We start from the raw sequence: 12,566 nt of genomic DNA, 5'->3' as shown, positions 1-12,566 counted from the left end.
TCTCACAGGTGAGATGGTTAATTACAATATCAGTGGTGTCTTTAAAAAGCTCTGCCCACCATGGCTCAGCGTGATGCAGCAGTTAAATACCACCTGCCAAACCCAGATCCTTGGACATGGCAAGAAGAGTGCAAGTCTGAACCAGCTGTTATTTCTGACCTTTAGTCACTCCACTTGATAATCTGCCTAACATACCTGCAAGTGATCACTGGTGGCCAGCAACACCAAAGAGTTTTTTTGTACCTTTAAATAATGTTTCCAAAATCGTTTCAGTGGTTCATCAACTCATAACAGGGTGAACGGCACTTCTGCATTCGCTTCGCGGCCCTCTATCAGCTATAACCGCACTATGTAAATTTGCCAGATTGGGTAGTGGATCTGTAGTTCGATGAAATGAGACATAAGCTCATCCAGCTACACTGGCTACCTATGGCAGCCCGCATCAAATTCAAGGCTCTAACGCTTGCCTACAAAGTAGTCTCCGGCTCTGCTCCCACCTACTTGAATGCCCTCATACAGACATACGCTACCTCCAGAACGTTGCGCTCCTCAGACGAACGACGTCTAGCTCTACCACCGGTACGCTCAGGCCAATCCAAACCTTTCTCATCTGTTGTTCCTCGTTGGTGGAACACACTGCCAGTTCCTACAAGGGCAGGGACATCCCTCTCCATTTTCAAAAAACTCCTGAAGACCCAGCTCTTTAGAGAACATCTCCTCTCATAGCACCACTTACAACAAGTCTTGCTGATCCTAGCACTTACCACCCGTTTTGAACTGACACTCAACTGTTAAAAACTGCACTCACTGATGCATTTATTCTTACTGTACTCTACCGTTTTTAAATTGTCCTAAAATTGTTGAGAGAATTGCTTTAAAACTTAAACTGTTCACCATGTTGTTAGATAGATAGATAGATAGATAGATACTTTATTGATCCCCAGGGGAAATTCAAGGTCTCAGCAGCATACAGACAACACAAACACATTCTCTAACAGCAGAAAGAGTAATTAAAGTATATAATATAAAAACACAACTAAGCAATAAGGACAGTAGAAGATAAAGAATATGCTAAATATACTAAAATACAAATTATACTAACTAAACTTAAATACAATATATAAAAATATACTAAAATACAAATTACAAAAATACAAATTATACTAACTAACACTTAATCTAAATCAATTCTAAAAACAGTATCCACATAGTGGTGATTAATCAATCAGAGGCGCTTGCAATGACTGAGGCAGGGACTGAGCCTGTGATTCTCTGTGCATAGTAAGGTGCTCTAAGGTGCTCTGTGTGAGTGTCATGGTGATAGTGCAATGGTGATAGTGGTCATGGTGATAGTGCAAGTGAGTACTGTAAGTCCAACAGTGCAACAATGCAGAAATAAAGTAAAGTAAAGTCTATATATCTATATATTTAACTATTTAAGAAAATGTATAAGTGTGGCCACAGTTCGGCTGTGGCATGGAGGGGGGGGGGGGTTATGCATATGTGCTAATGTGCTAATATAGCACGCAAACAGTGAGGCATAAAGACAGTGGTAAAAGTGGCTAGTGGAAAGACAGTACCAAACATGGAGGGGGTGAAGAGGCAGACAGACTTCTCTGCATAGTCTATCTCTCCTCTTCCCTTAAGTGAGGCATTGAACAGTTCAATGACTTTCTCAGTCTGTCAGTTGTGCAAGGCAGTGAGCGAAGTCTCCAGCTGATCAGGCTCTTCTGCAATAGTGCTGTGGAGTGGGTGACACTTTGTCCAAGATGTTGATCAGTTTGTTCAGGGTCCTTTTGTCAGATAGTGAAGTGATGCACTCCAGTTCAGCTCCCACTACAGAGCCAGCTTTCCTTACCAGCCTGTCAATTCGCCCCGCATCCTTCTTCCTTGTGCTTCCTCCCCAACATACTACTGCATAGAAGAGGACGCTGGCAACAACAGATTGGTAGAACATCCTGAGGAGCTTACTGCACACATTGAAGGACCGCAGCCTCCTCAGGAAGTACAGCCTGCTCTGCCCCTTCTTATAGAGTGCATCAGTGTTGGCTTACCAGTCCAGTTTATTGTCCAGGTGGAGACCCAGATACTTGTAGGTGCTAACCACCTCCACATTGACCCCATCAATGTGGACTGGTAGCAGAGTGTATCAGAAGATGATTGAGTTTGCACCATTGCACAAAGTCCTCCACCAGGCTCCTGTACTCCTCCTCCTGCCCGTTCCTGATACACCCCACAATTGCAGTATCATCAGAAAACTTCTGCATGTGGCATGACTCGGTGTTGTAGCAGAAGTCAGATGTGTACAGGGTGAACAGGACTGGAGATAGCACAGTTCCCTGTGGCGCTCCGGTGCTGCAGATCACAGTGTCAGAGAGACAGTTCTTCAGTCTGACGAACTGTGGTCGCTCGGTCAGGTAATCTGTAATCTAGATTACCAGGTGAGCGTCCACACCCATCTGCAAGAGCTTGTCTCCCAATCTGAGGGGCTGGATGGTGTAAAAAGCACTTGAGAAATCAAAGAACATGATTCTCACAGCACTTTTCCCCTTGTCTAGGTGGGAATGTGTCCTGTGTAGAAGATAAGTGATGGCATCGTCCACGCCCACTTTCTCCTGGTATGCAAACTGTAACGGGTCTAGTGCATGGCGTACCTGGGGTCTGAGCATGCCTAAGACCAATCGCTCCATTGTCTTCATCACATGTGATGTAAGAGCGACAGGTCTGTAGTCATTAAGCTCACTAGGGTGTGGCTTCTTAGGGACAGGGGTAAGACATGATGTCTTCCACAGTGTTGGAACTTGTCCAAGGCGTAGGCTCAAATTGAAGATTGTGCTTCAGTGGCTCCCCCAGTTCAGCAGCACAGGCCTTGAGTAGCCTTGGACACAGTCTGTCAGGCCCCGCTGCTTTATTGCTGCGCAATTTCTTAAGTTGGACTGTCACTTGATCTGTTGTAATGGTGAGGGGTGTAAGGGGAGGGGTGCATCTGGGATCTGTGTGTCTGATGGCTGTTGACTGAAGTCGTTGTCACCTCATTGTTCGTGATCGCCATGTGGGGGAGGGGTGCAAAATCCAGTGATGGTGGGGGTACGATAGCCTGTGATGATGGAGGTGAGTGTTGAGGGGGTGTGGGGGTGGGGGCTGGGGGATGGTGGACAGACCACTGCCATTGGAGCTGGAGCAGGGCAGTCAAACCTGTTGTAGAAGTGGTTCAACTGGTTCGCCCTGTCCAGGTCCCCCTCCACAGAGCTGCTGCTCTTCTTCAGGCCAGTGATAACCTTCATGCAGTCCCATGTCTCCTTCAAGTTGTTTTCCTGCAGTTTCTGTTCCACCTTCTTTCTGTAGTTCTCCTTAGCTTCCTTAAGCTTGAATTTGAGTTTCCCTTGCACGCGCCTCAGCTCTGCCATGTCCCCCTCTCTGAACGGCATCTTTTTCCTGTTAAGCAGGGTCTTGACATTGCTGGTTATCCAAGGTTTGTTGTTGGGAAAGCAGCGTACAGTTCTGGTGGGAACAACAATGTCCATGCAGAAGTTCAGGTAGTCAGTTGTGCACTGTGTGACCTCTTCTAAGTCCTCTCCATTCTGTAACACACTCCAGTCAGTACACTCGAAGCAGTCTCTCAGAGCCTCATCCACTTCGGGTGTCCACTTCCTGAAGGTGCGTGTGGCAACTGGTAGCCTCTGTACTTTGGGCTTGTACATTGGCTGGAGATGAATGAGGTTGTGGTCTGACTTTCCCAGTGGGGGGAGGGGGTTTGCACTGTATGCATCCCTCACGTTTGCATACATGAGGTCTATTGTCCTGTTTTTCCTTGTAGGGCAGTCAACATACTCGTAAAAATTTGTGAGTGTGGAATCCAGTGTTATGTGATTGAAGTCGCCAGAGATCACAAAAAAGGCGTCAGTGTTAGTCGCTTTGGTTAAAAATGCGTCAGCCAAATGTAATGTAATGTAACATAAGAAACTACAAATTTGACTTACTTCTGAAGTCGCAATACATCATACTTTCATAAAATCATGCAAAATACTCTACCTTGTCTGTGAATATCGTTGTTTGCAAAGCCAGTGCGGGATAAACAAATAGTGTGTGTGCGACAAAGGAAAAGCATAGCCTGGGTTTTCCCATGCTGCCATACGCGCGCAATTTTATTCACGCTGCTAAGCAGCCTGGATTCCATGGACTTCGTTTTCACCTCATCGAAGGAACCAATCACAGAACGGAGGGGGGACAGCAAGACGATGACGACACACCGAAGTGGTTATGAGCTACGTACAGACACATTTGATAGACATTCGTAGTGGCCAATAAACGGCTCTGGGCATTCATAAACCACTTTCAAATACGAAAAAATGAATGTGTAGTTCCCAGACCCCATCTCAATGAGATGAGGTTTGGCGTGAGCCAGGCTAGAAGAAAAGTGCTTTGGTGTTGCTTTAAGAGAAAAAAAGATAATTCTTTGCTTGCTGAAAATAATTGTTTGTTGGACTATATTGGATATATAGTATTGCCAAGAATTTGGTTTTAGGATTTCTGGAACACATATGTGACGTAAACCAATTTTAAATCTATGTTGATGGTGTATGGCCTACCAGTACCACTTTCTAATATGCTATCAATCGCTTAGACAACTATTGCTTTCACTTCTTTAAGATGGAATTTTTACTCAGTGAGCAAGTGTTTTTTTTCTGATACAGGTTTTTCACTCTGGGGAGAAAGTTTAAACAGCATGAAATTGGACTGAATTCACACTTCAGGTGAACCATGTCTACACCCTTTCAACTTTTCTCAATTACTCATTCGCTGCTCAGAAAAAGGCATATTAAGCACTATAGACATATGAGAGAGAATAAAATCGAGGGAGAACATTTTAATTCCTCCTCATTTTGAACTAAGTTCCACAGGGTGTTCATATTCTCATTGAGCAATATCATTTAAATCAGATGTACCATTTAACACCTGTTTTGCAAAGCAAATGGGTGAAGAATTGTGTGCTTTTCCACTCAGCTCCTGTGAGGTTAAAGCCCTTTGCACTGAGATCAAACAAAGGGAGTTAGTTGACAGAACGGTCCCTTCGCCAACATGAGCTTTAATTATACTACCCTTCATAGGGATCTTTATAAGTCATAAATGCATTACACATTTGGCTCAATAATACCCAGGCGTTATTGTAAAGTTTAACTACAGCAGAACAGATCTTGTACAATAGTCAAGTCTATCTTGCATATACAGTACTCTGATGTGTGCTATGCTGGTTAAGCGACCCACTTTCAGCCCTGAACAAGATATTATTAGTCAGACATAATGTATGCATGCTTTTGTAATAGTATCAGTTTGCCCTTGATGCTGAAATCCATTGGTGGGTGTAGGATGAAATATCTATGGCATGCCAATGGCATCAGATCATATGATGCACCTCTTAAGGTGATGTAGGGACCTGTCAATTTTTTTTAATTTTTTTTTTTAGGATGAGGGGGTGGTATGGGGTTGGGAAAGGAAACAGGAGCACAAGATTGTTTATTACACCTGAGATGTACAGTAATATGGAAAGGTAAGCGGTCAATAACCAATTTTGTTGGGTCGCATCAAATAGTGCTTTCGGACAAGGTCAAGCAATTACAGGCTTGGATCCAGTAACCTTTCCATGGCGTCTGTTATTCTATTCCTGTTCAGTTTGCCTTGTAGCTTATTTTCAAAGGTCACCCTCGCAAGTATCTCGCGATATGAGGTCTCACACAAGCGTATGGCAGTCTTTTCTCAGGCAGAGAGAAAAAAAAGAGTTCTCATCTTTAAACAAAGCAGAAAAAATCAGAGGATCCCTATACTCATTTCATACATGTCATTTCATAATGATTATTCAGAAGATTATTCAAAATAGCTTGAAATTGAGTATGATGTACTGTAATGAGAAAATATAGCCAGTCGGCTAAATGCTCTGCAATAGCTGTTTACTACACTCTCTACAGCATCAAAAAAGGAGGCAACCGCAGACTGTGAAAGCATCCTGACAGTTACTATAAGTACCATAAATTTCAATTCTACTCCATTTGTTTACCTGAGACCAATACTTTCAGCCTCCATGGATTTTAATTGCAGTTCATAGGTGCAATCACATGCCTGCTGTGGATGTTTTTCCAGAGACCAACTCACTCACATAAGTGGCGCCTCTGGGACCGTTCTGTGGCAGACATGTGCCTGAGTCTACTCGTGGTTTTGGGCTCACCATTTGTTGTTTGAGGATTTTTATTCTTCCGAGAGGGGGAACGTGCAGCAGATGTTCCAAGTGTAATGGACCCAGTTAAGGGCACAGATGTCCCAAGTCATGATGGAGCACCTGCCAAGGAGAATAGCCTGAGCTGCGGCCAGAGCTTCGCTTCGGGCCTCGCCTCAGGTGACCGAAGGTACAAACAGTTTGGTTCAGTGTGGTTAGACTGCTAATAATAGTGTGAAACCATGGACACGGACATGGTCTCTGGATGACATGCTTTGTGGAGTATGATCCCTGCTGATAACCTTAATAATTATGTTAGGGGAATGAGTTTATGGCTGTTTGCGTTGTGTTAAACAGTTTGTTTTCTAATGAGAGGTCAGTGGGTTTTCACACATGTGTGAGAAGACTGTTTGCACTGTAATTATATGCAAGTTTCTGTTGAGACTTTATTTCCATATCTCCTAAGATGCTCCAGCAACTCTGTGTAACATTGACTGTAGAGCCTTATGTGCATTTAGCATTCAATACAGACTTATCTGTGTAAGAATAAGCATTTATTGTGCAGCTATGCCTTCAATTCAGATAACGCTTTAGCTTAATGCCTCACAATAATCTAGCTGGGCAACTTATATGAAACATGAAACACGAAAAAAAAAAACATTGCTATTTGATTTCAATGAACCAGTTTCAATCAACCCTTATGAAACAAGTTCTTCAGCTAATACATTGTATGCAAATTCCAAGTATTTCTACACAGGATTTCCTATTGGAATGGCAAAAATGTAACCTGACTCTGCCAGATGGATTGCTTCATATTTGCTCCGCATATCCATCTGGGAATTTTCGGTTGGAGAACGTTTGGGAAGGGGCGAAAATATTGGTTAGCTGATTGGATAAACCATCTGTCTATCACCACCAGGGTTGGGTAGTAACGGATTACATGTAATCTGGATTACGTAATCAGATTACAAAAATCAAGTAACTATAATCAGCCCAGATTACAATAAAAACTGTAATCAGATTACAGTTACATTGTTGGGGATTACCTGATTACATTTTATCATGCAAACAATGCAACTTTTTTATGATAGCCTAGCTATCTTTTAATTTGACAAGACTTTCACTTTTTAGACTTTTTTAAGATATAGTTAAGAACAAAAATATTTATACCCCTGGCAAATATTGATTTTCTCTTGACCAATATGTTTGTTCTTACTTACTTAAAATTACACTTGCACATGCCAAAAGGTTACAAGACAATGTGGTAAAAACATGGAATAAAAAAAAGTGTTTTTATCTTTTTTAACATTTTTATGAAAAATTGCGTGTTCAAAATTATTCATACCCTTTTTAAACAATCACTGGAAACGTCTATTTTTACCACCACAGCTCTCAAAATGGTTCATAATACCCACCAAGCCTCTTCATGATTGTAGACTGCACCTTTTTAGCAGCAATCTGGTTTCTGAGGCAGGAACAATTATTTGCCATCACTTTGGCCTTGTGCTCACTTTTTTGACAGATTGAGGTACGCTCTAAAATGTTGATATTGTTCTCTGTTAACCATTCCTTGCCTTGTTTGACTGTATGTTTTGGATCATTGTGTGGCTTGATGTTCAAATGCTGCCTTTTGTGGCAGCCATGGCCTACTGGTTAGGGCTTCGGCCTTTAGGCTTGCCGGTTCGACTTCACTAATTCACGGATTGGGGTAAATGCAGAGACCAAATGTCCCTCACGGGATCAAAAGATATACTCACTTACTAACTTACATACTATTGGGGCAGGTCTCTCGGCACACTGCCTGATCTTTTCCTCCTAATGTTAATGTAGCCTCTTGATTTAGTGTTACTGTTTCCTTTAAGAAAGTCACCAGGTCCCCCTAGTTGAAAAACATCCCAAAATAATAATTTTCTCACCCCCACAATTGAAATGGTGTCATTTGGGTTTAATGCTTCCCTTTTTTATGCCAATCTCAGGCCATGTCCCTGGGTCAAAAAAAGCGAAAGCTAAATTCTTTGTCCAGGTGTGCCCTTATAAAGGTTAAGCTGAGTTGTGCATGTTTGGAGAAGAGTGGAGAAAAATAGAATGAGAATTCTTTCATCAATTCTGTGGTGGTGTCTTTTACTTAATGGTCATATTTATTGAAGTAATCTAAAAGTAATCCTAAAGTAATCAGATTACGTTACATGTTTTTGGTAATCCAACTGATTACGTTACTGATTACAAAAATTACCATGTAATTTGTAGTCAGTAATGGATTACATTTCAAAGTAATCTGACCCAACCCTGATCACAACCTATGTTGGTGATAGACGGGCCAAATCAACCAATCAGATCAACAAAGCGTTCTTCTAATGCCATCTTTTAACATACAAATTAGGTAAGTAGCTAACGTTAATGTTTTTAAACTTACCATTTGTATGTGACATGAACCTCATCAACGACAATCTCCACCTAGTTTTCATGGTAGGCTACACTTCTGAAGAAAGCATATATATCCTTCTCGTTAAGTAACTAAGATTCAGGGCTACCAAACACTAACTGGAATTGGCTGTGGATGATGTCTGTGTCCTTCATTCCTCCCAGCTACATTGCCGAGACTCAAGCTTCCTAGCTTCCCCAGGAATACTCTCTAATTCGGATAAAACTTCCGCGATAGATATGCTCATCTCATCCGTGGAATTCGCCATGTTGTTTAGATTGAACAGTAGCTTCTCGTTGTGTCACACCTAAACCCGCCTCAAAACCAACGCTGATTGGACGTTCGTTTGGCGAACTGCTCCAAATGTTCTCTATTGTCAGACTGATCTGCGAGTGAAAATCTGAAGCTCGCGAGATCAGGATGGTCTCACGAGGCTAGCGAAAATGTGCTTTGAAAGAGTTAAATGTGTGAACCCAGCTTTACGATGCTTTTCATTTAGTTTGTGCTTCTATCAGTAGTATACGATCAAGTCTGCCACTCTGATTTTCTCCTTGGATATTCAAAATGAACAAGAATAATCAGGCTCCTTTAATCGGATATGAACTAAGATGTCTAGGAGGCACATTGAGTTGGGCTATAATTGTGCAAATGAAAGGGCAGGTCTTGATTAACAGGAGGAAGGGTCGCAATTTTCAGCAGCTGAGTTTGTGGTTGATTGCAGTTGCTCATATCATTGGTTGATTGCAAGATACCATTTATTGCCAGATGTCAGATCAAAATTAATTACAGGAACATCCACAGATGTCTTGTTTGACATGTCTGCTGTTTTTAGCTCAGTTTCAAAACATTGTTATTCTAGTATAAAGACTGAAAGGTGCAATGATGCAATCTTTATCAGTGGTAAAACATAATTCAGATTCAGTAAATGTACTTTACTCTGTGTATCTTGAGCCTAAAATAGAATCAATTGCCAAGGTCAAAAGTCCCTATACCATATCAGAATTAATTAATTTGAAGAGAGGAAACATAAAAAGGGCTTGAAGAGAGCTAATAACGTTTGCCAAGAGCTAACAGTGACTTCTTTGTTACAATCAGGGACAGTGTCCCATTAACATGATAATGTGTGCTATTCTCTGCTATGTAACTAAGCTAATTAAAGCACTGCATTAATTGTGTAAAGACTGAATACAATTAAGCACACTATAGAAGAAAAAAAAACCTTTTAACATTTTAAATAGTTGGCCATTTTTCTTTGAGTCATTTGGTAGCATTTAACTATGCTCAGTCTTTTACTGCTAGCAAAAGACTTTAATTTTCTTGAGAAGTGTATGAAGCCATTTTTGGAAACAAACCACCTCTCAGGTAATCTCTCCAAAGAATGGCATAATGAAATTATAAATAAAATATGTCCTCAAACGACTACATAGTGGGATTATTACAGCGTCCATCAAGTATTACCAAGTGGTTTAAAGCACACTCAAAAGTAATAACACTACAACAAATTCACTTTTTTTCTGCCATATAGTGTAGCAGCAATTTTCAAAGAACTGGGAGGAGAGCAGACTGAGAAAAGACGGAGAGGCTGAAGTCAGTGTCAGGAGACGTTTGGGATAAGGGATTCTAAGCAGGGATGGACATGGATCCTCGTTGTACTTTATTCTATGCACATAGCACAGGCTTCTTCAGTCCCCACTGGGTTTCACACGGACTGGGCACCCTGACGAGACAAGTATAATTATTTATTTCCCATCCCTCCACCTCCCCGTGGTTGGAAATCAATGAGAGGATCAATAAACCTACAGGCTGCTCCTAACAAATACACCCATTTTAAGGCTTCTCTCAATCTATGGGCAGCAAACAGCTGCTTGGTTGCTGCAGGGGCTGATCTAAACTCAGGGAAAATACCCTTCACTTTGTTCCCAACATACTGTACACCACTGAATAGCATTGTGTCAACTGTGTTGTTTTATGAATATCCCTGTTGCAGATTAGCTGTTGTGCTCATCTCTGGCTAATTTCACTTCATGGTGTGGTATTAAGAGGAAGGTAATGGAGTTTCATTCCTGAAATCAGCCTTTGTATTACATGGGGAGACACACAGGTTCCATTATTTCTAATGACACTATCTCACCTGAAATTACAATTCATCTCTACCAATTCCAATCAAGAGGGAATGTCATTCAGGCAATATGTGGTGAGAAAGGAGGTAAGAGTTGGAGAGTTTATGTTTTCAGCACACTGTTAGAAAAGTAATTAATGTCAGTGCAGATTGATTTAATGATTAAATAATATCCTCTAGCAGGGTTAGCCCTCAGCGTGGCTGCTATCGGTCGGGAAAGCGCTGACTGTGAGGTTTCCCCTGCCATGTTTTGATGCATCACTGATTCAGACTGTGTTTTGTCTGTTTATATTTTGGAACATTAATATTCATGGACATCAAATTTATTCTTGTATTGTTTTACTCTTGGCCCCTCTGTTTTTTTGTTTTTTTTTGTCTTTTATGTTTTTTTTATTTTTGCTTCTTGCCAAATCTTTGTGATTGATGTCTCCCCCTCCCATGTCTGGTTCGCCTGCTTATGTAATTTTGAAATCACAATCTCATCAAGCCGATCTGTCAGATTGCCATATGTTCACGGGTTTGTCCGGGTACAAGCTGACTCAAAAACAGCTCTGGCCCTAATCTCTCTGCCATCAGCTGCCATTTGAGAAGTAAATGGCAGTGATCAAGTACCTCCGTCAGTTCACATAAATGTCTGCATATCAAGTAGTTACAGGATATATTCATGATCCAATGAAAATGGTCAACTATAACTTTACAAAGAAGATGTCATTTATGAGAAACTAGCATATAATCTAGTCTATCTGTAATGAATTCAGTTACCATGACTCCCTGCAAAGTCTTTTCCTGCAAGCTTTCCCTGTCTGTTCACCTGTTTGTTAAAAATGCAGAGCTTATCAGACATGATTTGGAATATCTAACATGATTATCAGATAGTAATTAAGTTGCATCCATTAAATTCAGAATGAATATTCCATTAGTAGTCAAATAGCCCACACATATTTTGCATTATACAACCTACTTGCCATTCATACCTTGTACCTTGAGTCTGTCCTGTCTTAATCACATGCACTGATATTTTGTGCTATGTAAAAAAATGCATAACAGCAACATACAATAGTGCCCCAAGTGGTTAGTTGTGACACACAAATAGCAAAGAGAGTATTTTTTATTGCACCTGCATTAGAACTGCAAAGTATCCAGCCCCAGGCAGCTCGGTGTAGAAAGAAAGAGGAAATTTGCTGCCCATGGAGCAGAAAAGGAGAACTAGAAAAATACACCCCAGAGTGAGCAGGTACAGTAGCAGTTAGTTCATTTATCTAATTCACAGCTTAGCACGGCACTTCACCCAATCCACTTCCTGGTGCTCCTTTTCCTGTTCTAATGTCAAATATAGTGTGGCTAAATTGTGTCACATGTTCACCAGCATTACTGCATATGTATATAACTAGATGTACCGCAGAGTGGTACAAAATATGACCGCCGCCCAGCCCAGCACATTTTTTCCACAAAAATAAGTCACGCTTGTCAAATTGTGTTGATTTCCTACTCCTTTTTTGTGTGTTTGTAATTGAGTGTGTGCAGAGTGTGTAGTTGTTTTTGTGTATATGTGTTTTGTCTGTGTGTGTATGTGTGTGTGTGTGTGTGCTTGTGTTTGTGTATGTAGGTGTGTTTGTATGGGTGCATGTGTGTGTGTGTATGTGTGTTTATGGTGTTTGTGTGCGTGTTTGTGCGTGGCGTGTGTGTGCATGTATGTGTGTGTGCATGTGTAGTGTGTGTGTGTATTTACATGTCTGTGTGTGTGTGTGTGTTTATGTGTGTGTGTCTTTATGTATGTGTACATAAACTAGATGTACCGCAGAGTGGCACAAAATATG

This window comes from Alosa sapidissima, chromosome 8, assembly GCF_018492685.1.
Source record: "Alosa sapidissima isolate fAloSap1 chromosome 8, fAloSap1.pri, whole genome shotgun sequence".
Classification (NCBI taxonomy): Eukaryota; Metazoa; Chordata; class Actinopteri; order Clupeiformes; family Clupeidae; genus Alosa; species Alosa sapidissima.
This window is presented reverse-complemented; position numbering follows the sequence as displayed.